The 22,042-nt window shown below is 39.9% G+C and overlaps 1 protein-coding gene across 9 annotated transcripts in view; it reads left to right on the top strand.

The window, feature by feature from the left end:
• The window catches only part of ADARB2 (adenosine deaminase RNA specific B2 (inactive)), a gene marked incomplete at its 5' end in the record, with an annotated part of 313,600 nt that overhangs the window by 11,633 nt on the left and 279,925 nt on the right, over nt 1–22,042 (top strand). For 2 of the 9 annotated variants that reach the window (XR_013946057.1, XR_013946058.1), the window contains one exon: nt 314–16,857. The exons of 2 other annotated variants lie outside the window; for them this stretch is intronic. Of the gene's footprint in view, nt 1–313; nt 16,858–17,645; nt 19,193–22,042 lie in introns of those variants that run through there. 5 more of the 9 variants (XR_013946059.1, XR_013946054.1, XR_013946055.1 and 2 more) reach the window with 5 other exon arrangements.

The following is a 22,042-nucleotide window of genomic DNA, read 5'->3' as shown; positions in this document are numbered from 1 at the left end:
TTTGAACAAATGAATGTCTCTTAGGGCAAGCAGTGAACCACACAAATAAATGCTATCTAAATAATATAGTTTAAAACTGCATAAAGAGTATGCAGCGGTATTACTAAAGGGATATGATTTTGTGTTCATTTTCCAAAACAGTGAAAAGATCTAGGAAACGTTCTCTCTCTTCACTTGTGTAATGATCACTGTCATCCATTATGTACATTAAGGCTATAGCTTAATTTTTGTTGAGTAGGTAATATGCATGCATCAACATTGCTTGTTGTGAATTTGTGAACAAAAGCACTATTTCCTTTTTTGTTTCCACTAGAAAAGAAAGATTGAAAGCAGAGTCAAGATGAAGAGAATAGGAGCCTGATCCTGCACTGTCACGTGGGAATCTCTTTTTCAGAAGCACCGGGCACTACCGCTTATGGGGACCTTCATCCCATGGGTCATTCTCCCATGGGTGGTCATGTTGTCTGCTGTGCAGATTGACCTCAGTGGTAATCTCTATGCAGGTTACGGTCATGCTAACTGGCACTGTCAGTAATGCATCACTGCCAAATTAGAATTTCAAAAAGAAAGCAAGGAAGTTAAAACTGCACGCTCAGGAAAGCACTTTATTTCATTCCTACAGTACAGCATCAGAATTTTATGTTATAGGAGGTTTAAAAATACACTTGCATACCACAGAAGATATCAGTCTAGACTCCCCATCTGTTGAATGCCTTGTTAGTAAGTAGCAGTTCAGTATTTGACTTAAACAGAAATCATCATGTAAAAATGCTAATAATTTCTCTACGCTGTTTTGTTACTAATGAAACTTCAAAGCTATGAATGCATATGTTTATATTCAATTTCTATTTATATACTTAAACACAGACACTCTAGTACTATGAATATTAATGTGCCAATATGTGCTTCAGCAACGCGTACATTAACGTACATGCATATTCATATAAAGGGCTGAACTCATAGAAGTTTTGTCCCAGGTTTCATAAAGACTTTGAATCAAATCCTTATTTTTTAATAAACATTGGGCCATATTTCCAGGAATTGGTTTGGTTCATAACGTTGTCTTTTTGTTGTTCTAGTAGTATCTCTTTTGTTCCTAAGTGTGTTTTGCACGTGCTGCATCACTTGTACAAGCCTGTGTAGAGGTGACAGTGCTGCTTCCACACTCTTGTCCATCCTCCTTTGTCTCTGTTTTCAGTGCATTTTGACCACACACTGTAATCCCCTATGCCATAATTGATTAATTATCAGCCCCTCAGTTTCAAGTTCTGAATCTTTCTCTTAGGCTCAGACCATTTATAGGCTCAGCTGAAAGGAGAGCATTGAACGTCTGCCTCATAACTCATTCCTTTGCATCTTGTACCTATCCTAATTATTGTTTATTCTTTATTATGAGTGGTTCTTTAAGCGTGAAATGTTAACTGTGTTATCTGGGCTCTTAGCTGACAGAAATCCATGCAGGTGGGAAATAATGAAAAGTCAGGAAATCCACCACTCATATGCCTTTGTAGACTGTAGACTTTGGGACCTAAAAAAATCCATTTATTTTTTTCAAAAATCAACTTAAAGAAACTGACTGGGAGAGGGTAATGACAAATTGTTTCTTTGCAGAGCTTTCATCAGATTATATTTTCAAACGTTCTTCACAAATATGTGGGATAGAAATACTCATATTTGTATATGCATGAAAAGTAAATACATCTAACACTTCCATCCAGCCATCCAACTTCTGAATGCCAAAATCTGTGGTTTTCAGAAAAATCACATGGCAGGGCCTGCAGCTGCACCAGGAATTTTGGCTGTAGCAGTTGCAGCCAAAAGCCCAGGTGAGGTGTTCCTGCCCCAGGAGGACAGGCTGGGCAGGGGCTGGCGACTCCTTCATACCCAAGGGGACGCTGGCTCTCAACTTCAAGGGGAGCACAGGCACCCTTTGGCCTCAGTTCTGCCACTCTGTGTCCCGTTGGGTGGTTGGTCCCAGCCTGGGTCAGGACAAATGCTGGATGTAAGTGCACGGCATGGGTTTACCCTGGGCAATCTCAGGTCAGAGGGCAGTGGCAGTGAGGCCGAAACTTGGGTCCTGGGTGAAGGGATTGCAGGCTGCAGAACTGCTGGTGGCAGTGAAAGGTTTGTTCCCTGTCAGAAGTTCACATCTAAGAAATCTGGACAAGCAGTTCAGAGAAGCTATGTGAAGACAGTTTGCTCAGAGCTTGCTTGGGGAGCATTTTCTCCACTACACCTGCCGTGCATATTTTTAGAAGCAGTTGGGATCAAGATTTCAAGGGATTGAAAGGGGATAAAGTACCCATTTGCCATTACCTGTTTCCAGGAGGAAACCATGGGATTCACAGCATGAAGGGATAGTAGAGGACAAATTTTACCAAGACACTGTGTTTGTCAGGACAGATAAAATCGTGACAAAATATTTCTTTACTCATCCCACCTACTGTCCTAGTTACCCTCTCAAGCACCAGCTAGCAGCACAAAGATTTATTTCTCCAAATGGAACTCGCTTATCTCAGAATGTCACACAATTTATACGGTGATTGCTTGTTTAATTTCTACTGCACTTAATGCCCACGTGGGGTTCTTTGTCCAAAGGACTCTGTTCTCTTCAGTCCAAACTGGGCCAAAGAGGGAATGTCACTGCTTACTGCTAGCTGCTGGGTCCCTGGCAGCTCTGTTACTTGCACAGTCTGAACCTCCCAGAATCTATTGCAGTGTTCTCCTTAGTGAGAGCTCCAAATGCTTCTCAATAGGGTTACTGCAGGTTTTGGATTAATACTGTAAAATACTATCATTATGGGTATTTTTATTATGTAAATTTAAGAGGAATGAAAAGAGCATCTGATTTTCTAAAACTTATTTTTTCTTTCACAACTCTTACGTGGTTACCCATAAGCTTTTTAGATACTATATTAAAAATTAATTTCAAATATGAATAAGAAATAGCAGGTGCAGAAAGCTTTGTCTCAGAATTGGAAGTGTGAGGTGCCTTCCTGGAGCTTTGATTCCAGTTTGCTGGTTTCCCACAGTGCACAGAACAAGTGTGTCTGTGACCAATGGAGCCCATGAAGCATTTTGAAATTGTCTCTAGTGCTCATTTCTTTCTCCAGGAAGAACTAATTTTAAATATTCCAGCAGGCCTTTCCAGAGATACGGTACCTTTTTCCCCTGACTGCATCTTTTTGCTGTTTGTTTTTTAAGAGATCTCATCTCACAGATGTTTACTTACAGCCTCATATTGCCCAGATGCATCACTCTCTTCTCAGGCTCTCTACTCTGTTGGTTGGTCCCCTCAGCTGCTGTCTTTGGACAACAGTGTATCAGGAAGGAGCCACTGATTAATGAAGCTTGGTTAGACTAAGTTTGGGGACAACAAAACATTTCTGTAGAAGACAGTGTTGGTCGTGCTTGGGAGAAATGCAAGACTGTACAAACAAATCTATACTCGAGAGGGAGAGCTGATGGTGAGACACACACGAGACACTCAGTAACCTTGTCTTCTGCACTTGCTTTTTACCATGCATGGCCAGAAAGTTTGTTTTATGAAGAAGTCCACGAACCCTGTTTGTCTATCCAGGTACAGGTCAATGACTTCAGTTCAGCGTGTGCTGCTGAAGTGCTGGGGTGGTCATGAGATGGTTCAAATAGCAGCGGGTCTCCTGGAGGTACTTGCACATGAACTGCTGATGGATGTACTGCTGGGTCGGGAGTCCTGCAGCCACATTTGCCACATGTTTTTTGGTGATATGATGTGAGCACCGTGGCCTGGTGGTGCTCCCAGCCCCATCAGCAGGGAGGATGTGTCTGTTACTTGGTGTTCACGTGGGGCTCGGGGACAGTTCGCACACTTGCAAAATGGATTTCAAATAAAGGAAGATCTATTTTAAAATTAGCAATGCTGAAACTTAAAATTATCTCTTCCTTTATTACTAGGACATATTTTTAGGACCTAATTCATGTCTCGTGTGAATGCAGTCCACCCACTGCTACGTTGGGAGTACTGAGCTGGAGTCTGAGGGCTGGGTGTTACATTTTCCAGAAATAGGTGCTACCCAAGAATTTGAATATTTACATTCTTTGCCTTTTAAAAAATGTATCCACTGACTTTAGGCCTGTATATAGTTTAAAAATTGTGAAAAATTAAAGTATTAACTGCTAGCCTTTGTTTTCCTATCACTTGATCCTCATTTTTATTTTGGTTGCTTAAGGGGGATCTTTGCTTAGTTAGTTTGCAACTAGGTGCTGCAAACTGGAAAAAAAAAAATCTCAAACATAGCCACAATTTCTGGAGGGAAAACAAAACAAAAAAGTATGTTTCCTGTTTTCTGCAGTCTTGTCTTGAGCTGCAGTACCACAGTGGTTGGCACCCATCAGTACCTGTTTATGCCCCACTGTCTTCAGCGGTCAGTGTGAGGCCAAAACTAATGACATACCTACATTACTTGCTTGCTGGAGCACCTGCAGCTGGTGTTCATGGTGGTAAGCTCAGCCAAAAATCTCCTCCTGGGAGCCAAGGGCAGTGTCTGGCCTTCGGGGGAGTCTCCAGTACCTGGATCAGTGGCGGTGGCTTTGAAGCATGGAGTTCAGTATGTCTCTACTAATTAAAGAGCCCTGCTGGTGCAACATTTAGCAAGCTTTCAAGCTAGATGATGAACTTCAAGAAGACAGGAGTTTACTTACGCCAGAAACAAGCCACCGTTCTCATTAGCGCTGTTGCTGCAGGCAGAAGCGGCCTGTGGATGCGTGCTGGACCTTGCCCTTCCTGACTTCAGCCACACCACTTGCAACTGTTTTCATCATCCCGTTTCAGATGTCACTGCCCCACACTGAATATTAATGGTGTTAATGATGTTACGAACAGAGAGTGTGACCCTGCAGCCCTTATTCCCAGGAGCTGTTCTGACACAGCAAGGTAGGATAACGACGCAAGCCGGTGTGGCAGGAGCAGGCCTTTGCCTTCTTGTCATGGTGGCCAAAATTTCCTCACGCTCTGCTCCTGGACCCCATCTGAGACTATCACAGTCTCACCTGGAAAGACCCATTCTGAGGAGCAGGGCAACAAGATTTTGGCAACAAGTAGTGCAGCAGGAGGATTGTCTCAGTGCCTCTGTGTTTGAAAGGTAAGCCAGCCCAAGGAGGCTCTCAGTACTGCCACATCACAAATAAATCAGAAATGTAAAGGATGTAAAATGTGTATGTTTTGCCATAGAACAGGGATGGAATTATATATTAGAAAATAAATAAATAAATAAATGAAAACCACCTGCACCTCAAGTTGTTATTTTATTTAAAATAATAATAAAGCCTCTTATTTGGGCACTGTACTCAGCAGATTAATGTGATCAACCTAATAACCATGTTCTCGAAAATGTAAAAAAGCCACATATAGAACTTGGGAAAGCTGTTTCATACCTTTACATAAATAAGGCAAAAATAAATGAGAAATGTAGAAAATGCAAATCATATCTGTTCTCTGGTTTAATCTATCATTATGGGAGCTTGCAATAGGTAGGATTAGAAAATGATTACTGAGAAATATTATCGGTATACAGAACACTTCAAATCACTGAGGACTTTCATTTAAAATAAAACCATCAGCAAAAGGCTATATCAATACATGAATGGAGAGGAATCAGATATTTCTGCCACTGCAAAAAAATTAATAACGCAAGTCATTAGCATTAGTGCAACTTGCTTCTCTTTCCAATTTACAGCCACATATCTAGATTAACTGTAAAATATTCCTAGGTTTAGGACACACTGTCCTCCATTGAATGCTTAGCAGGGAAAGGTTATTAACGTTGAATGGGGACTGTTCTCTCAGGAGAGCTGCAGATAAAATGACCAGGGAAAGAAATAGCACAACTTCTCAAATTAGCATAATTAGTAATTATCTCTTAATAGCCCCACTTGGCTTTGGAGACTTGGCACTTGAAATTCCGCTTAAAGTTCAGTGAGGAAAAACAAATTTCACGCTGAAATGTCTCAATAACACAGCTGAGCTGCTGAGGTAATCGTCTGGTTTAGGTAAAGGGAAGGAGATGAACATATGGATAGCAAAGATCTTTCCTGTAAGCACTGTGTTTGTGTTTGCATATGCAAAGCACACGAGGCTTAATGGTACAATTGCGACTTTCTCCGGGGGTGAGGGGAGGGCAGGAGGATGAGAGAGACTTTTCTCCTTTAATGGAGAGAAATAGATGAAGATAATAAACTAAAACGAGGAAATCCCATCCATTTTGCACTAGAATGGCGTGCTTTCTTTTGCAAGTCTAGCTGAAATAAAAACCCCTGAGACAAACAAGCCTCAGGGTGGATAGAAACAGCAGCTTTTGTTGTAGCCAGTGGCAGAACTGAAACCTTTGCCCAAATGGGTACTGTTCTCCAACATTTCACTCAAGGCAAAATCAGATGAATGAGCAAAGCGCCTGGTAACCCTAATTTTTTTTCTTTATGTGGCAAGAAAACAGATGGTTCTCTTTAAATGCTTTTGGCTGGGAAAGAACAAAAGAGGGAGAGATATATTTACATTTTTTACATACCTAAACCCCAGTTCTCTTTATCCTTAAGCAGAAAGCAATTTTATGAGCCCATCCTGATTGGAACAAGCCTTTTGTTATTGAGAAGGCACTTTTTGATTTACATGGTGCACAGCTGGTTGGAAGCTTTCCACTAGGAAACACATACGCAATTGATAAACCTTCCTGAATTAGTTTGAAACAGCAAAAAAGGTTTTTTCACCCTATCCCCTTTAACAGGCAGGTAATTCATGCTGGGGGCCAACACAACCAAAATGGATTTATTGAAGTGACTCTGTAGAGGGCTTTTTGTTGTGGTTGTGGGTGGGTTTTTTTGTTTGTTTGTTTTTGTGTGTGTGTGTGTGTTTTGTTTTGTTTTGATAGGATTGTGGGTTTTCTTTTAATTGCTGAATCTGAAGGTGTAGGGAGTCAGGCATGCAGTGGATGATGCCACTGATGGCTTCTCTTGGGGTAGGATCAGGTCCCATAGAGAAGAGGCACTTTCTGCTCTGCCTGCAGAGCGGAGAGCCCCTTTGCTGCTGGGAAGTAACTCTCCTTTGGTGCCTTGTCAACACACAAAATAGGAAAGATGAAGATAAACTAGTCCAAGGAGGTTGGCAGCTGTTATAAAACTGATAGGCTGACACCCTCATGGCCAGAGGAGCGAAAGGTTTGGCTTAGAAATTCTAATTAAGGCTGGCCAAGGTCCATTAGCTCGTCTTCACGAGTAGCTTTGCAGCCTCACACCCTATGTATCACCCTTATTATACAGGTTCTAGGTGAGAAATGTGATTAAGCAATCTGCTATCCTGTGTTTCCAAGGCCCAGCCTCTGAAAGCATTTCAAATGCCTCTATCAACCAATAAAATCCATTTCAAAACTCAAAAAGAGCATGAAGGCAAAGAGGGAAAAGGGAGAAAAGAAATGGAAGCAGATCAAAAGAGGTGAAATGACATTTGAAAAGTATGGAAATGAGGAGAATATTGAGACGGAATTAATTACAAAAAATCCTAAAAGATGAAAAAATCCAGCAGGTCTGATGTAAATATTTGCAAGCTGACAGAAAGCAGGGAGATGGGGTAGTATCACGACGAAATGCACACGTTTCTCCCTGTTCTCCCCCACTGCCCTACTCCCGAATGAGCACTTGACAAATAAATTAAGCTCAAGCACTAACAGTGAAGAGAACACAGAAAAATACTCTGACGGACACCTGAGATATCTCCCGATAGGCTGTACGTGGGCAGCTGCTGAGAAGAAAATGCTACAAAAGAAAAATGCCCACTCCTTGACAAGCCTCTTTGTTGAGTGATTGATATGTTTCTGCCTTCCTCCTTCCCTATAATATTGGGAATGGAACTGCTGCTTCAAGGCCAGAACTATTAAAAAATAATAATCTGTGAATACTAGCTTGATTCTTTATTATTTTTTTAGAGCATATAGCTGGAAGTGGTGAGCGTTGATTTTCTTTGGTACCCCAAACTATTTTTTAAGGCAGATTTTTCAGAACAGGTCTTTGTCTGTCATTTTGCTGTAAAATTTCATATGGGGAAATATAGGAGTTCCAGTTGAGTAGTTGCGTGTTTGTTTTAACTTGCTTGTACAATTCATTAGAAAGATGATCTTGTTAAATTCAAGAACCCTGAATTTGATTTTTTGGCTCTGCTGCTGTCGTCTTTGCGACTCTGACAATCTGCTTGCCTCCTCTCTGCATGGAGTCCATGGGGACAGAACGAATACCTTCATCATTACTATTTATAATCTCTGCACGCTGTGAGCCCTTTAGAGACCACTAAATTATGTCTGAAATGACATGGTCCTGATCCGATTTTGGACCTCCTGGTTACTATTGTAAAAGTAATAGCAACTTTACTAAATGGCATTAAGTTTCATTTCTAGGCATTGAGGGAGCTGAGTGTGTAACCTGCAGGTGAACTTTCAAAGGCTACTTCTTTGACTTTTGATCTTGTCTGACAGTGACTAATTACTTGACCTAATTCTGCAATGCTTGACAAACCTTAGTGAGGTGTAAAGAGCATTTCTGTTCTGCTAAAACCAATGATAGAGTGCTCAGCAGTTCCGTCAGGATTGGACCTTTAAAATTGGACCAAGCAAGGAAGAGGAAAAACGTCCAAAATAGCCTGAGCAGAAAAATGCCTGAGGATAATTCTTTCTCTTTAAAAATGCCATTGGGTCATACTGGCTTCATAGGTAGCAGTTAATTGTGTTAAGATGATAATCTGTCACCTTGTTCCATTTTTTCATTCCTTTTTCCAGTCTTTGGAACCATCAATTTTAGCTATTCTTGAATTGCTAGTAATTCAGAACAGGGGGTGAATAAGAACATACTGTGTATTACATTTGTGTTGCTTTCAAACAGAGTTAAACATAGCCTGTATATACAGATCATGGTAAGGAAATATCAGTAATTTTAAGTGAAAGAGTAAATTGGTCAACCTAGCAGACCAATAGGGCCTGGCCTATTCCTTCATTTAATAAACTATGTCAATATTTTATGCTGTTCACATTAATGTCATTCATTTTAGCTTTACTAATAAAAGATAATGGCTGGTTAAGCAATAGTGGAACAGGATATCAGGAAAGATATTAGAAAAAGAGAAGTGGGTAAAAAATAAAATTAAGCCCTATGTCACTAGAACGTACCCATAAAATTTGGCAAGTAACATCAACTGACACCCTAGTTTTGATTTCTTTTGTTCATCAAGACTAAAGTACAAATGAAATGGCACATGAAAAAAATATATATATATATATATAGTGTACTTCTTTAGCTTCAGATCAACTATTAAACACTCAGGAGGTGCTAATGATGGGCTTTATACAATCCTGTCATAATTTCCACTTAACTCTCCCAGTGGTTATTAACTACTAGAGACTACTGTTATCTGGCTCCATCCTGGGTGGTTCTGCTGTTTAGCTCCTTTTTGTTTTACTAGCTAGGTGCCTACCTCAGGGGATGTTTAGAGGCACAAGGGATGCTAGGTGATCATTATAAAATAAAGTTCAGGAGAATGTTAGTCTATGTGGTATTATTAGCATGAGGCCATTTATTTACACAAATCAGAGTATATAAACATATACATGAAATCCCACTGGATTTTTTTTATTTACATTCTAAGTTTTTTATTCACAGTGAAATTACTGTCACAGTTAAGAAACTCTTAGTGTGGTATTTCTCATGCAGAACCTTGGAAAGCCATGAATGAGAGAAGAAGGAACTGGGATTCTTTTTGTTTGCTTTTTAGCTTTTGGTTGAGACATAGGCTATGCACTCATACCTTTTCTGAAAGAGTAAAAAGCTTTCAAAAATCTTTGGAAAGAGTGAAAAACTTGTTCAGTTTCACACAAAAAAAGTAGACAGATTTCTTTCATATCCTGCACTTTAAACCACTGTCTTTTTCTCAGGCTCTTCTTAATACATGTAAGAGACCAATTTAACATATGTACCTCAAACCAGTTCATGTTAAAATGCATTTCATGCACTGGATTCATTGCTACAGCATTTTGGAACCATTTGTATTTAGAGTCTTGGACTCTTCCCATGGTCTTGGGTGCAGCCCTCCTGTCACACCACACTCTCTGTACAGGCTGTGCCTTGTCCCGTCTCGTAGCCTGGAATGCCTGTGGAAATGGGAATCCTTTCTGCTCTTGGTGTCTCCTTCATCCCTTTCTTCCCTCCCCTTTCATAAGCCACCCCAACCTCAACAATAATAACAACAACCATGTACATCTGCAGTAATAAAATCCACTAACAGGTAAAGGCCAAGAAGAGCTTTTAGCTGTTTTACATTCTCAACCTCTAAAAACTGTGTCAGGGCATGCCTTAGATTCTGAACCCATATGAACATGGAATACTTTCAGTACAGCATACCTAAGGCTTTGCTAAATTGTTTCCTAAACCAAGAAAAAATATTCCCATTCTTTTACATTTGCCAAAGTCAAACAAATTCCCCATTGCATGCTGAGCTAAGGATATCTCTTTGTCCCCGAGCAAAATACTGTAGTAGCCACTGGAAGCCTTATAATTAACAGAAACTAGGAGAGATGAGTTATTTCAGTAGGTCATAATTTAGTAAGTGGAACATACCCAAGAACTGTGCCACTGACGAACATTGAAACAATGAGCAGGTAGAACATGCTGTAAAAATTGAAGTGGATCTGGTGAACTTGGAGAGAAAATGTAAAGGTGACCTATTTGTAGCGCGCGCACTATTTTCTATTTTGTTTTACTTACTTTCTTCTCAGAGAATTCAGTTGAACCCCAAACGCTTTTTCTTAATCTGGTCTCAGCATGGTGAGTAAGCCATTCCCCCCTAGAAAACAAGATATGGATGTCATTTCGTTCCACAGAAGTGCCAGTCAGGGTACAACTTACATCTTCTGGTCTTGGAGGATACACAAAGTTGTATAGTAACATTGCAATTTACTCCAGGAAAGCAGATCACAGATGAATTCCCAGTAGTCTGATGTGCCATGTACAGCTTCATTTTCAGCACCACTCTCTGAACCATCTGTGGCATGTACACGTGCCTTTGCAGCATAAATACTAGGCTGCAAATACCAGAGTTTATCCAAAGCGTGTATCGGTAATGTTGGTAAAGGATCTGTTCATTTACCAGTCAGTCCTTTGCTTCTCTGTTTCCTTCTCCCAGATATCCGTGGTTCCACAAAGAATCTGGTGTCATGATAGAGATGAATTGTCATTGCATATTTAATTTTTAAATATAGTGTTTATCTTTACCTCCCAGTGACACTGGATGGGTTCAAAAGAGACCGTATGCATTCACAGCTTCTAGACTTTCCATCTACTCAGAAGTGGTGAGGCTATACCTGGAATACTCTGTCTAGTTGTGGGCTCACCAGTACAAGAGAGACACAGACATACTGGAAAGAGTCCAACAAAGGGCCATCAGGGTGACTGAAGGACTGGAGCACCTCTCCTGCGAGAAGAGGCTGAGAGAGCTGGGACTGTTCAGCCTGGAGAAGAGGATGCTCAGGGGGATCTTATCAATGTCTATAAATACCTGAAGGGAGGGTGCAAAGAGGATGGAGCCAGGATCTCCTTAGTGGTGCCCAGTGCCAGGACAAGAGGCAGTGGGCACAAACTGGACCACAGGAGGTTCCATCCGAGCATCAGGCAGCACTTCTTTACTGTACGGGTGACTGAGCACTGGCACAGGTTGCCCAGAGAGGTGGTGGAGTCTCCTCCTTGGAGATCTTCAAAAGTTGCCTGGACGGGGTCCTGGGCAAACTGCTCTGGTGGCCCTGCATGAGCAGGGGGCTGGACTAGATGACCTCCAGAGGTCCCTTCCAACCTCAGACATTCTGTGATTCTGTATAATTGTATATTCTCCCTTAAAGAGCAGGCAACCATAAAGCCTCTATTTTGGAAATAATAATAAAAAATGGGAGAGAAAATCAAAACCGAAAAGATCTCAGTCCAGATAATTATATTGAGGTTTAATAACCAACAAGTTGCTGCAGCCACAATGAAATGAATCAGAAAAAAACAGTAGTTCAGCTTGCAGCGGCATGAGCTGCCAGTTTTCCGTCTGTCTTCCGATGCAGAAAGAGCTGAGATCTGCTTTAAATTCTGACATCTGGTAAAGCGTAGTGATGTATTTTTCGGCACACAGGCTAGTACATCGCACAACAAAGTATGCCATTTATGAGGCTCTCTAAATATAGGAAAGCAGTTTTTTTAAGTAATGCAGTAAATAACAGAGTGGATATTTTAGTTCAAGGGAATGCATAAACCTTGAGGCTGAATTCAAGGAAGAACGTTTTTATGTGGATACAGATCTTGGATTATCAGAACCATATGCCTACCTGTCTCTAGTTTCTGTATTACCCAGTGATCATTACTGCTTGACATCTTGCAATAAATATTCATAATTGACTAGAGGTGGTGATATGAGAAACAAATTGATCTCATAGAACATGGCCAAGAAAATCTGAGCTGTCAATTTCAAAACTTCCTTACATGTAATTATGGGTCTGCATTGTTCAGATTGGCATGGACTGGAAATTAGAAGTCTCAGCATCGCCAAATGCCTTTAACTGTGGAATCTCAAAGAAAATGATTTCTTTGCACATTTCTTGGCTGAAAGGAAAATTTTGCCGTTGATTTCCAGTGGAGCTGGAGTGGAGCTTCAGATCCTGCAGCCTGCAGGACTAGCTCAGAGCTGGCCAGCCTTCTGCCTCTGGCAGTAATCAACCGCGGATGCTTAGGAAGGGGACTAAGCACAGGACAAGCTACGTAGGAAATCTTCCTATATTTAAAGCAAGGAAGTTGTGGGAGTACCAGGGCCAGAACTTAAACCTGAACGGGTAATGAAGATGGCTGCCGCTGCCATGTTGTTCTTTGGAGCTGCGAAGTTTTAAGTGCGGGACAGATAGGACAGAGGAAAGTCAGCGATGTCCTCCTTTGCTGAAACTCCAGTGGAGTCAGTGGATTGCATTGACTTACATCAGTGCTGCACTTATCTGTAATTTTCAAAATGATGCTCTGACTCTCTGACTCTGGTTTTGCTATTAAGAGATTTAAACTTTAAAAAACAAACAAACCTGTTTTATCATATTTTATGACTAATTACTATTATTTTACCGTGTACTAGGTTTGTGTATACTCACATGTAAAATCCTATTTATTTCCAAATTTTCTGCTCTAATGATTCCTGTTATTTGTTTAGTAGCACAACATAGTGTGAGAAGAAAAATAATACATCTGTTTTCCTTCTATATCAACTCCAGAGCTTTACAATCCATCCAGCCCACAGAAGTCACTTTCCCATGGAGCAAGAGCAGCTCTGAATCCTCAGCTTGCAGTGCCAGGGGACTGGTTCCTTTGTACATGGCCCTGTTATGCTTGCAACCTGGCTGCACTGCATGTTTCCATTGGCGATTACAGGTCCCCCTTACCTTGACAGTATTTTCAAAAATCTGTTGGACTCAAAAAGCTTAGATCAGGCACAGACAGTTGACTATGAACAACAGATAGCCAGCATACAAGCATAGGTAGGTGTCATAATATGCTTTATTCTCATCTAACCACATGCACGTCCCATTAAAATAAATGTGGCTTTATTGATTTAAAATATATACATTTCTAACAAGCTGTGCTGGAGGTTATGGACACAGCAATTTTTCGCTCAAGTGCATAGAGCCCATGTGCATCTAATTAAATATTTCCTAAATTTTTCTATTGACTACTATTTTCCATGCTGATCAGTCATAGACAGTGATTATTTTTAGGCCATTTATGGTTTCAAATTTTGGGGGATATGTGTTTTCTTGACAAAGAACACATGACATTTATGTTCAACGGGAGATCCAGAAAAAATGTGTTTCTCAAGAAATAGAAGTATTGTTACTGGCTGAAACAAAGCATGACATGGAGAATAAAATATTTAGTTGCCATTTGTAAAACTGGTGCATAATTTAAAAAGTTTTAAACTGAACACCTACTGATACTGCCATGTTGGTAAAAGGAGTGGCTGTTGTTAAATCTGTATGTTTTCAGCTGAGAAAACATGCTCTTTCTTGTACTCCTCCAAAATGAGGTTATGTCTGCCTCTTTGTTTCCCACGGCACCTGCAGATTATACAGATATATCGAAGAGAAGTTGTTTGGGTTTTTTTGAGTATTCCTTGCTCCGTTAATACATTGTTCTGACACAGGTGTGTTGCCAAGGATGGAAAGCGAGTAGGACTGGGCGGATTTGACATAATGTTTTAGTCCCACCTTCTCTTGCTCTTTTCAAATAAAAAATAGCATTGGAAGCCATAGGAAGGGCACAAGGTTAGGGAAAGAAAATGTGGTTATTGAGTTTTCCATTACTCTGCGGGTGGCTTTTCCTGGCCACATACTGATATGCCAAACCCATCACTAATAGCTTTGAGAAATTCCTGCATGTAGTGCTCATGCACACTTCTGTTATAATCCAAACAACATTAAACTTGCTTCCAGTTTCATACAAATTAGCTGCTCATCAACTCTGTTATTACACAAACGCGTAGCAGCTGCATTGCAGAAACTCATTACTGTGAAACTCCTTCAGTTCCAGCTCTCTTCTGCAACCTTCCTGTCATTTTACTCAATTGATTAACTCAATCCAATTTTACTATTAATTTAATTTCACTGTTGTCAAAGGCCTCATATAATTTTTCATATGTTTGTATCTTTTGGGCCCATCTGTGTCTAATACACCCTTAAATCAATTATTTAACAAACACTGTTAGGCCTTAATAATTTAAAGTATCATCACCAGGAAACAAGTATCCATTAAAAAGAAATATTTTAATAGGTATATAAACTGCAAAATCTAATGGTGTTGAAACAACATGGGTTATTTCGCTGATTCAAAGTTATATTGTTTATTGCATCTTGCCATATTCGATAAAAACTTAAGCTAGCTTCTGTGAAAAAATCAGCAGTTAAAGAAAAAAAAATAAGGCTTAAAGATCTTAGAGCTGATATCTGTGACTACAAAAATTGTTAATTATTGTCTGGCTTTTGTCTTAGATCTGATGCATTCTGGATGTGTGCACTCAGCTGATGATAAAACTGCTGTAGGTTTCATTTGGAAATGAAATGAAATGTAAGTTCTCTGCACAGTTCACTTTGTATTTTCTCCTGCAAAAAGAAAAAAAATATAAAGCAAAACAAAACCAAGAACACCTTACTATGAATAATCAACAAGCCTATTTTTGTTCCTTGAGTTTAAAATGATCCTCCTCTCAGCTGTACTAAGCTTACTTCCATTAAGTTTGCATTAGTATTACAGTGTAAAACATCACTGAGTCCAGATATGAACATGAGTGAAATAATGATCTGAACCCAATAGCTTTGCAGGCTTCATGTGGTTGAGATTACTATTTTTAAAATTGCAGTGTCAAAATATATTTTTTCTTGTTGCAGATGGCAGTCAGGCTTTTTTATGCCTATTGGTGTTTCTCTGCCAGAGTTTGGATCCCCTGGTGATTAAAGTTACCATCACCTCTTCTGAATTTCAGCATTGATCTCTGACACGTGGCTTACAAAGCCCATCTAGGTGGTCAAGACCAACAAGCTGATGAATTTTCTTCTTTCCTGCTTGCTTTTTCTGCTCCTGTAGCCCATCAGCCACCCAACCAGTATAACGTATCACCATGTCATCTGCAACAGGCCTTGGCCAGATTAACCAGGTTGTGTGTTACAGCTCCGTCATCCATGAACCTCCTGGTAGCAGGTTACTGGCTCATGAGCAAATGATTTTTTTTTTTCTATATATCTAATCCAACCACCAAAAATGGGGCTCGGAGCAAATTTGCCACCAACAATATCTATTACTGTTATTAAGTAGTGATACAGTAAGGGAAGGTCACAGGAGGCCCTTCAAAGCAGTGGAGATGCTGAATGATGGAGGATAACTGTTGGTGGAAAGGGTATGGAAGTAAGGGCAGCAGCTGTACACAGGTGAATGTAGTTGTACTGATTTCTGTGGGTGATTGTTGGGAAAGGACAAACGAAGGAAGAGCTGGGCAGATGTGGCTAGTGGGCTTCTATGGGGAGCTGTGGAGAGCATTAAGGTGCTCATGTGAGACACCGAGAAGGAGTCACTGCCAGTCGGCAGAGCCCTCTGCACACTGAAGGGGTTGGGTTGCACGTGGTGGACAATGGGAATGGGAGAGATATTCGGGGGTGTTGAGCAGTCCGAAACTGATTTGTTCCTAAGTGAGTTAGAGCTCCACTTACAGAATTACACAGAGCCCTGTATGCCTAAAGCAAACACTCGGTCTCTTCTCTGAGCCCACTGGAATTCATAACTGGACAGTAGTGGTGTAACAGCCCATGCTGAGTGATTGTGCCAACACCCATTTGATGTCTCCATCTATAATAGTCATATAGTATAGGGCTAATGAAAAGAACACGCAGCTAAATGTTCAGTGTCTTCACCTTTGAAGTCAATGTCTTTGTTTCACCTTTGCCTTTTCTGTTACAGCAGGAGATCTGTACTTGGTTGCAACAGTTCATTACTTTGATCTTATCCCATTAAGTGGCCCGTCATTAAACAATGTGAAGAAAGTTTTCCAATAAAATCTATCTCAGCAGTGGTGACCAGATAAGTTATAAAGTGGGAGATTTTTCCTGGTCTATTTTTTTCTGGCAAGATATACAGCAAAATTGTCCAGCATTTAAAAATTAAGCTTGTTCCCCTACCCCTCTCCACTTCTGCAGTGAAATGAAAGCTTCTTGAGGTGTGAGTGTCCAACTTCTCTAACAAATCTGTGAGCACAATAGCCATGGTCTGACTGCACAAGACCTCACAGGCATGGTATGTTTTTCCTCTTGTGTTATTTAATACCTAGCATTACAGGGTTTCTGCATTATGCTGCAATATAAATAATAATAATAATGTAAGAAGATCATTTCCTAAGTAAATCACCAAGCAGTCAGTTCTAATACTGTACTGCTATTTGTTTTACTTGGTCTGTGTAGATAAAACCACAGGTGTTCTTTTTCCATATGAAAGGTGACTTGTCTGTAAAGCAAATAAGATGGGCGCCAGCTGCCCAAATTGCTCTGTAATGCTGTTTAAACAGTGTGCTTTGTTATTTCCAGGAGAAAATCTCTTCTTTTTTAAGTCTGTATATGGCAGTGTAAGTTCACTTACACGTACAACAAATGTTCTGCTTAAAGAAATGTCATCGTTCAAGTGACTGAATGGAATAAACCAAATCTTCTTCAGCAAGCACCAGCAACATAGGTGTTGCCTGTAGGAAGGTGCTCATTTGGGGTTTTATGTCACGAATTTGTAGGTAAAACAGGAGACACTGCAGGAGCCCAAATTGTATTTGAGTATCACTTAAAACATTCTGTATGAGACATAAGCCCCTGTTGTCCTCAGTTCTTATTTTGTGGCCAGTATAACAATTTTGGAAAGCCCTTACCCAATAGCTAACAAAATGTTGAGACCCTTTTTACATATGCAGGGCTATCTTAGGGAGTTAACCCTCAGTCTTTCTATTGTGCTGCTTTAACCTACAGGCTATACAGATAGATAAAAAAAAAAAAAAGGTTTTAGTTTTCGTACTTCAAAAAAAACCTTCTTTTTCTTTCCAGACTACTGAATCAGGTCCCTGCTTGTTCTTTTTTGCTCTTCCTTGCCCCCTTCCCAAGCCACGCAATAGCAGCAAATGAAATGCTGACAGCATGTCCACTGCTGAGGGCAATTTCCACTGATGGATGACATGTCCATAACAGGTGAATCATCATTCTCATTTCTGTCTTTGAAATACATTAGTAACTATTAGTCGGTGTTATCACTGGACTTGCCTTCGCAGCAGCTGCACTGCTCTGACTGCTCTACTTTGTCACTGTCTGTGCCCCTTTGCTTGCCCAGCATTTGACATTATGGACATTGACCTGCCGTGGCCTCCCTCTTATTGATATAAATTTCACTATTCTAATCCTTTGGCTTGTTTTCTCACTTTTACCACTTTAGTGCTTATTTATTTTAACAGGTCCCTGTTACCCAGGCATGAGTGAGATCTTACCCTCTTTGGGTAGCCCAAATCCACTATACATGTGTTAGATGCATCCAGGCCTTGGAGGAGTTATAACCCAAATTCTGAATCTTCTGATGACTATTCAGGAACTTGCTTTGTCTTCTGATGGCTTTGTGTGAGGTGCTGAGTATCTTTTTATAGCCCTTGATGTTGTTGTCTGTTTATTCTTAGAAGGACATTCTGTATGAAATCGTAATCAGTAAGGAAGGGAATGAAAGACTTAAACAAAAGTGGCAGTAAAAATGGTCACTCAAATAGCTGAAATGAAAACATTCAATATCATCAGTTTTTTGTTTTTTTTTTTTAATCAGGGTTTTGATAAAGTGTAAAATGGGAATGACTGGCATCAGGTCTTTAGTAATCCCAGGTTTACTGTGTTTTAGTACTTAGAATAAACCTGAAAAGCTTTTTTCCACCTCAGCCAATAAGGAGGATATGATTAGCATACAAAGAAAATTGGAGATAGAATTAAATCACGTTTCAAACAGACTTGAGGGGTGAAGATTTAAAAAAAAAAAAAATGCCTCTTAGTAGGCTCAGGAAATAAAATACAAGAGGAATCGCGATTTTCTTCTTCACTCCCTGTCCTTGAGGGTTTTGTGTTCCAGGCACTGTGGAATATAAGGTGACAGAAGCCTTACCAAAAGGATGCAACACACTTGAAGCTCTTTCTCTCCCCGATGGGCTCATCTGTCACCTGCATTTCTACGTAAATAGCCAGGTCACAAAGAATTAATCTTGCAGAGGTCAAAAGTGCCATAGCATTTGCCAAGCAACCTTTCAGTTCAGAGCACAGATTAAGCAACCACAATAGAGAGGGAGCCTGATGAATCGATCATTCAGCTTGGGAGAAATCATAATCAGCTTCCCTGTAAAACAACGCCACAGGAACGTTGCCTCAGAGGCTCCCCAGGACTGTGGCAGACCCCTGGGTTTGTTACCCCTTTAGGGATTCAGCTCTTGTCTCCTGCACTGCGTGCATGAGATGTGCAAGTCCTTCTTCTCCCCAGGGTGCTGACAGGCAGGGTTGGAAGGGTCACGTTCTTCCATAGACACTGCTCAAAGACTTGGTCCAGTTTCCTTCTCCTAGCTCTAACCCAGCATTATTATATAATATAAGATATATATTATATATATATAATATATATATATAATTATATAAGAACTAGGCAGGGAAACGGCATGGGAACAAAAGAGGCCCCTTCTAGCACTTTCCCAAATCTTTGTTAGCTGTTCTCCTGCTACATTATTCCTGAGCACGCATTTGTTACTGTACTAGAATACAGCAAGAAAATATATTAGTGCTCAGTGCAATACGTGGCTGGCTCTCAGTCCTGCACCTGCAACAGTTTCTCTTCAGCCCTGCTGGAATAAAAATAATTTCTTGCAAAGTCGCTTACACTTGCTTCTAACTTTATTGTAATAGACACTGACCTTTTAAACCACTGAGCCTATAGGGGGCTAAATTATAGAGTTTACCTCCCTAGATGCTCCTTAGCTGTCATAATGAAGGAAGTTTACAGTGGGAAAGTGAATGAAGCAAGCATGTTTTTAACCATATGGTAATTATCTGCTATCTGTGCAAAAGACATAAAGTGTTGTTTACCAGTTGTGAAAAGAGCATCTGAGAAGGGATTCCCTGGAGAGGGAGTAAGGGAGATTTGGCACAGTGGCTGCTTTTCAGATGGCTTGTAATAGACCCTATAAATTTGGAATATGCAGTTGTTAATCAGTGAAGATTGGAGATGGTTGGCACATAATGTTTTAGTTTTAAGGGGCAGGTGATTGTCTTGCCAAGCAGACATATATATATATATGTGTATATATATATATTTAAAACTCTAATTGAATTATGCAAATGCATGATTGTTGCTTGAGCTTTAAAAGTAAGAACAAAGAAAAACATGTAAAATGACGTCCTTAACTCTTTGATATCTGATACATTAAATAAGAAGGAAAAGTTAATCGGGTAGTAGAGTTATTTTAAGACTAATAAGCTATTAGCAGTGTTCATACTCTTAAAAAAGTATAATGTAGTTTGAAGTCTCTTTTCTTCCTTTCAGTACTGAAGTAATAAATTCTTTGCTTCTTAAAAAAGGAGGGTGGAGAGAACGAAAGGAGAATGCGTCATAGTTATAATTGTAACCGCGCAAGATTGCAAATCATTTAATTTTCAGTACATTAAATTATTTAGAATAATTACCATGGTTCATTTGCACAAATCTACTTAAACTGCTTTAGCATTTCAATAGCAAGAAAATTAGTTGTGAAAATCCAGCCAAATCATTTGCACTATACTGCCTGAACCTAATGTACACTTATGATCCCTTAAAATCGCTCAGTAATGCATAGACAGATTCAGCCTCAGGCATGCAAAAAACAGTTTGGGGTGAAAACTGATGTGCTAAGTGTCGACTAAAGAGCACTCATTACCTTATTTTATTTTTTTAAATTGAGTATTTTCAGCTTTAGTCATAAAAACAGCAGTTTTTCTGTACTGAATGCTGAAAACATTTGCTATCTAGTTAATGCTTATTTTTTACAAAATGCTCTTTGAAGTGGTGGGCATACATGCTCTAGTAAAAACGCTGTATTTTGAAATGAGAATGTGTCTGATCAGTCCCTAAATCAATTTTTCATTCGTGTATTTCTTAAAAAAAAAAAAAAAAAAAACATTTTCTGAAGAAGGAAAAAGGTACGTTAGTCACTTTTATTTGCACCTTCAGGTGGAGATTTCAGGGAGGTAAAATGAGAAGCTGTGTTGTATAGGTGAAAGGTGCTCATGAATAAGAATATAGGAGATATGAAGAGACAGGCTAAACCGTGACAAGATATAAGGAAAATAGAAACAGGATCCCAAGACAGAGCATGATCCTGAAAGGAGACACAAATGAGCCAACTGAAAAGGGTTTAAGAGAGCAAAGTTGTGAAAGCTGTGGGAAGGCAGGATGACGGACATTCAAAGTCAGCAACAAGGAAAAACAGCTAAAAGCCTTAAGACTGGGACAAAAAGAACCCCTTTTCCTCACTACTACATTCTGTCTCCTCAGCAGCTCCTAAAGCTGTAGGAACTGAGCCATAAAGTCCTTACTCGTGTGCGCAGTCCTTTGATATCTGCCAGACTTTCAGCCAGGTTACTCACTGGAGTAGATGTTTCAAGAAGTCTGTAGGGTGTAAATTTTCCCTAGCAGGGTTGGACTTGATGATCCTTATGGGTCCCTTCCAACTAGGGATATTCTATGATTCTGTGATTCTATGGTTATTATCTTTCAGACCAGGCTCTAAAGCCCAGTGCACATTTATGGTGCCATTTAAATGAAAAACAATAATATATGATATAGTCTGAATATTATACTTAATGAGCTATATTTTCTTTTAAAATAAGATTACAGTGTATAGCCAGAACATTATGCTGCCATAAATTTCATGAGACTTTTTTCCAAACACCTCAGTCTATAAAAGTCAATGACTCACAAAGTCGACATAATCTACGGGAAACTTTGACCTTTTGTGTAATAACAGCCTTACAGCCTGTCTTGTCAATGCTCTGCTTCTTCTGAGTGTTCTCTGAAGGCCTTAGCAAAGTAACCATTATGACAATTTCCATCTGGAACTTGCATTTTAATAATTCCATAATTATTAATAATTATATTTAAGGAGTCTCCTTTATGCGGTGCCTTTTTTGCATTGTTACTCAGTGGCCCACACAATCATTCACCTCTTAAATCAGAGCCATCCTCCTTGTAGGACTCAAGGAAGCAGGCTGCAAGAGGTGTGATGGAGATGTTGTTTCTCAATGACTGTCAGAGCAAGTTGGATGTTTTTACTTAAACATGATAAAATGTTTATCATGTTTATGTCTATTTCACTCATATCTGATTGTAGGTTATTTAAGCCTAACAGCATACAAAGCCTTCTGGTTCTCACAGTACATCAACCCTTTTTCTGTCT

Source organism: Anser brachyrhynchus (assembly GCF_964034855.1).
Source record: "Anser brachyrhynchus genome assembly, chromosome: 2".
NCBI lineage: Eukaryota > Metazoa > Chordata > Aves > Anseriformes > Anatidae > Anser > Anser brachyrhynchus.
This window is presented reverse-complemented; position numbering and strand designations above follow the sequence as displayed.